At 39.7% G+C, this 5,842-nt stretch overlaps 1 long non-coding RNA gene across 2 annotated transcripts; it reads right to left on the reverse strand.

Annotated features, from left to right (window-relative positions):
- Window positions 1-512: 512 nt before the first annotated feature.
- LOC121984446 lies at window positions 513-2,224 on the reverse strand. Of its 2 annotated transcripts, XR_006112905.1 has the most exons (4): window positions 1,315-2,224; window positions 1,164-1,246; window positions 1,069-1,095; window positions 513-729 (listed from the first exon to the last, which is right to left on the reverse strand). It is a non-coding gene; the product is annotated as an uncharacterized LOC121984446 (long non-coding RNA). The 2 variants fall into 2 exon arrangements; XR_006112904.1 differs by having other exon boundaries at window positions 1,164-2,224.
- Window positions 2,225-5,842: the final 3,618 nt, after the last annotated feature.

Below are 5,842 nucleotides of genomic sequence, written 5' to 3' on the forward strand. Positions count from 1 at the left end.
GTGAAAAATTGTAACTTCGAGTCGTCGGGAACTTGTCGTAGCTTAGCCAAGTCGTTTCTTGAGCAGCACAAGAAGGAAGAACACTTTAAAATTGATAATTAAACCTGCTACTCAAAATCTCCTTTTATACACTGCTTGAGGCACCTCAAACACCATCCATGGCGCCTCCAGCATGCCGAGTCAGCCGCGTGGATCAGCGTTGAAAACTTCTCCTCTGATCCACTTGAAGGCGCCTCCATGCCAGTCCAAGGCGCCTCCAATCTGCGATCCAAGGCGCCTCCAGCTCAGTCTGAGGCGCATCCAGCTCTGCCGCGCGCAAGCTCTATCCTTTGCACCTGAGGCTCCTCCAAGCTCCATGCAGACGCCTCGGACACTGTTCATCTGAGGCTTAAGGTTGCTCCTTTGTACCTGCAAGATACATTTGAAACATCCCCCAAAGTTTTTTTTTTTACTACCCACTTGTCAACTGCTATATAGCTAACCATAGTACCATCCCATTATAAAGCACAATCTTAACCAATGAAAATGACTATATCTCAAACAAGAGTCTAATGAATAAGGACAATAATTCCCAAAACATTCCTCTTTACAAGTAATAAAGTAAAACCTCTCACAAGGAAACCAGTATGCTCTGCACTCCTAAACGTCCGGACAGTGCCATGCATCCATCTCGCCACCTCGCCTACTCCGTCCGCATGCCTTTCGTCATTTCCAAGGTGGCGTCCTCACCTGTAACATAGGCATCATGAGTCTACGAACCCAGCAAATATAATCCAATATGAATAATATGGCATCCATAAAGTAGCAAGAATATCAACTAGTAAACATAAAACATAACTCAAATACAGTAATAACAATGAAAAATGCAATATGTGAAAGATTCAACATAGCTAATAAGGATGAGTATTTCACATATCCGGTAACCACTATTAGAGCTAGTCAACAATTCCATGACCCTAGAGGTGTCCTTCCTAGAGAACATGCAATTATATAGCCGAAGCTAATATAAATTATAGTATCAGTCATAACTTACAGTACCAATCATAGATTTACAGTATCATAACTTACTTGAAATCGATTCATCATCTACCAAATCTGTTCAGAAAAGAAAAGGAATTGTAAGCCTTCACAAAAACAGTGCACCTAATTCACTAGCTTGCTACCTGTTCCACAAGAAACCAATCAAAAGCCCAAGCCAACCCAAAAGAACAGCACTGCCTTGAAATCGATTCATCATCTACCAAATCTGTTCAGAAAAGAAAAGGAATTGCAAGCCTTCACAAAAACAGTGCACCTAATTCACTAGCTTGCTACCTGTTCCACAAGAAACCAATCAAAAGCCCAAGCCAACCCAAAAGAACAGCACTGCCCGTGACCTCCATCTAATGAGTTAGCTCCCTTCATTTCCTAATTAGGCTCAGAACACATTCCTGCTTGAAAACTACAAGAGAAAATAACTACATTCTATTCAAATCTTTAAAATCATCATAAAGAACCAATTACCACATCGTGATCCCGATCAAACCACATCCAATCCGTCGAAACTCAAAAAAACATGACATGAAGAATTAAAACTTCAGATCCATCCCAAGCTCAGGAATACCCACAACTAAAACCACCTTCCAACTATGTGCCTCCATTCCAGATCATGAAAATAAAACAACTCAAGTAACCAAAACCTTACCAGGTTCCATAGCTCCAGAGCAATAGATCTTCAAGAAGACTCACCTCTATAACCTCTTGAGGAACAACACAAGATATCCAATATCCGAACCCCCAATAACACAAACCACCATGAAGGAAAACAATCAAGGCCTACTCAACCGTAGGAGTAAACTTACAAAATGAAGTAGCTCAAGAACTGCACAGAGTGACACAAAGACATCACGAAAAGCTCAAATCGCAACCACTCCAACAATAGGCTTCACCGGTAAGCATATAAACAAGCAAGAATCACACGGAAAACCCAAATTACAGTTCCAAACACTAATCGGCGTACCAGTCCAGCATTTAAACAAATGAAATCTGCACAGAAACCTCGAAGCATCAACATCGCATACTAGTCCAGCATTTAAACAAACAAGATCCGCACAAAAACCTCAACATCACAGAAAAATCGCAAACCACTCTTATTCAATCAATCGAACTTCACCGGCAAGCCCGTTTTCCCCTCCTAGACAACCTATCTTGTACCCCAAGGACCTCATACCCACATAATGAAGAGTACTTGCCTCGTTTCCTTGCACCTCCGCAACCCTCGCCCAGCAGTGTCGTCGGTAGGATGGCTGAAGACCACCACGCCCGATCGTGACGCCCTCAAAGGAAATCGCCCGCGTGAGATGGCATCTGGCCGGATCTCATAGCCCGGCGGAAAGCTTGGTCGGAAACCGCGAGAAAGAGAGGGGAAAGAGGTACCATGATCACGGCGGAGGCGGTGAGGAGCCTTTTCGGCGGAAGTAGGGAAAGGGAGAAGCGGCAGTTCGGGAGAGAAAAAGGAGAGGGGGTTGGCGGTTTTGAGGGAGGGTGTGTGTGAGAATCGGGTAAGGATAGGTTTATATATTTAGGTCAATTAAATTCCAATCACAAGTAATTAGGCTCAATCAAATCCTAACTTAATTAGATATTTCTAAAAATATTTTCTCATACCTAATTATACTCCTTAAAATCTAAAATGATTCTCTAAAAATTCATAAAAATTTCAATAAACTCCATAAATTCATATCAACTTAATTCCTAATAAATCATCCATAAAAATATATTTATTTTTCTTAAAATAATCTAATTAGGTTAGATTTTAGTTATTTGCACCTTTATTCATATTATCTAATAACCTTATGTATTTATTTTGTACTCCTCTAAGCCGTACAAAGGTTATAATTTACATCACCAAGTCCCCTCCTTTTTTATAACTTTTATGCATATTTAGATCATGAATTTTTTTTTTTAAGTTCGGATACATAATTAAAGCTAGCCACTTAAATTAAACTCCATTCTAACTATACCCGAACTAATCAAATAATTACTTTTAATTAAAACAATTAGTTTAAAACATTACAACGTTAGTCCAAAAGATACCCTGCAACACAAAGTTAGTACATAATATCATAAATATAAAGTTTGACAGTCATCGGACTGTCCGGGTCTGACTTCGGATTTCCAATCGGAAATCCTAGGTCAACCCGACTCCTATTGTTCTCCCTTCCGGGGAACGCGTCCTCACCTACTCCCCTAAGAAAAGATTACCTGATGCCAGTCCGGTCCTCCAGACCGACTGGACTTTTCCGCCTAGGGTTACCGCCTTCTAAGATTTTTCTTCACCTAGGGTTACCACTCCCTAGGACCTAAGGTTACCCCCCCTTAGGATTTTCCTCCACCTAGGGTTACCGCCCCCTAGGACCTAAGGTTACCCCCCCTTAGGAATTTCCTCCACCTAGGGTTACCACCCCCTAGGACCTAGGGTTACAATCCCCTAGGGTTTTCACCTTGCCTAACCGCAGCTAGGACTTTTGCCTAAGAGCACTTAGGACTTTTCTGCAATCTCCATCAGACATGTTAGATCACATATAAGCTTAACTTTGATTCCTTTGTCATTATCAAAACTTGGGTTCGATCATCGGATGCTTCCCGCACCAATAGATTATAACAAGTTGATTATGTTGGTTGGTCCTAGGAAGATCGTACCGATTTCACTGTACAAAAATTTTGTACAAGTGTCGAACCTTTCCTAAACAACCTATTGTGTTCTTTAGAAGTTAAATTAGGAATCGCAAACGGAACTTAACATTATTGATTCCAAATTTAACTTATCTGTTCTTAATGGTTTAGACTTGGATCACAAGCGGAACTTAACACTATTGATCCAAATACACCTACGTTATAAATTCAATTAAATATTATTTTCTAAAATTGGCTTCCAGGACTGCATGGCGAGGCACTAGTCCTTCTTAGGTATGAGATCATCCATCACCGCCTAGACAAAGCCTTTTAAGGAAAGCTAATATTTAATTTCCTTATATAACTCTAGGTTTAACCAAAAACAACAATCGAATCACAAAATTCGAAAAACAAAAAGAAAACACAAACTCGAATTACAATTCGAAAAACTAGAATCTAATGCCTCTTGTGTTTGGAATTCTTACAAAGAAAAATAACTAACATGATGCGGAATAAAATTACTAGTTATACCTTTTCTTTGTATGCTAATGACCTCGAGATCTTCTGCCGTATTCCTCGCCTCCTCTTGGACGTCGTGTAGGCGATGATCCTCCAAGATGAACACCACCCAAAAGCTCCTCCTTCTTCCTTCCTATATCCGGCCACCAAAAGGGAAGAAAGTCCATGAGAGTTTAAGCCACCACCCAAGAGAAAATAAAGAGAAGAGAGGGAAAACAAGGGTCGGCCACCAAGCAAGGACAAAGCAAGAGGAATAGATTGGATAAGGTGCCTTCTTCTTCTCTTATTCTCCTTCTCTTTTTATATCCGGCCACACAAATCAACCACAAAAAAATATGGCCGGCCCTAGCATGATGAAAGGCAAGGAGCTGGCCCTAAGGAGGAAGCTAGAGAGAAGAGAGAAAAGAATTAATTAGCTCTTGAGCAACACCTCCCCTTCTTTTATAATTCTTGGCCATGGCAATTAAGGAAAGATTTTTCCAATGAATTAAAATCTTCCTTTTAATCATCCTTTGATTCCTCTAATTTTCCTCTTATAGCCGGTCCCTTGCTTGGTCACCAAGCAAGGGTGGCCGGCCCCTTGCTTGGTCACCAAGAAAGGGTGGCCGACCCCTTATCGTGAAGGAAAATTTCTTATAAAATTTTATAAGCAAAAAGGAAAGCTCTTATAAAATTTTACAAGCTCTCTGTTAATTTCCTAATGTGGATGACAAAAAAGGAAAGTTTTAAAAAATTAAAACCAAGTTTTAAAATTTAAAAACTTTCTTTTATAGAATCCCTTTTTAACATGGTTACAAAGAAAAATTTTAAATTTAAAACTTTCCTTTAAAACCATGAGGATGATTATAAAAAAGGAAAATTTTAAAAACTTTTAAAACTCTCTTTTAAACCATGTGGCCTAATTCAAATAAGGAAAGTTTTATAATTTTAAAATCTCTCTTTTAAAACTTGTAGATATCTACAAAGAGAACATTTTAAAAATTCAAAAACACCCCTTAACTTTGAATTATGTGGTCGGCCCCCTTGCACAAAGCAAAGGCCGGCCACCTTGAAGGAATTTATGGTCGGCCCTGGGCTTGGTAACCAAGCCTTGGGCCGTCCCTTCTTGGACACCAAGATGGGCTTTCATTGAGTGGATTTGAAGCATTAATGAGGCTACGACAGGGACCTAGAGGAGAAATTAGTTTTGGCCTTCCGACGAGCTTGAGTATCCCGTGTTCGCCCCGAACACACAACTCAAGTTCATCAATAATAACTCATTCCACTAGAGAGTTATTATTGCACTACCGCACCAATCCCAAATTACATTATGGGCTCCTTCTTATCATGAGTATGTTAGTCTCCCTATGTTTAAGATATCGAATGTCCATTAATTTAATTGAGTTACTGACAACTCACTTTAATTAATGTCTTAGTCCAAGAGTAATACCACTCAACCTTATCATCATGTCGGACTAAGTCCACCTGCAGGGTTTAACATGACAATCCTTATGAGCTCCTCTTGGGGTCATTCTCAACCTAGATTACTAGGACACAGTTTCCTTCTATAATCAACAACACACACTATAAGTAATATCATTTCCCAACTTATCGGGCCTATTGATTTATCGAGCTAAATCTCACCATTTGATAAGTTAAAGAAATAAATACTAAATATATGTGTTTGTTA

Source organism: Zingiber officinale, chromosome 5B (assembly GCF_018446385.1).
Source record: "Zingiber officinale cultivar Zhangliang chromosome 5B, Zo_v1.1, whole genome shotgun sequence".
NCBI lineage: Eukaryota > Viridiplantae > Streptophyta > Magnoliopsida > Zingiberales > Zingiberaceae > Zingiber > Zingiber officinale.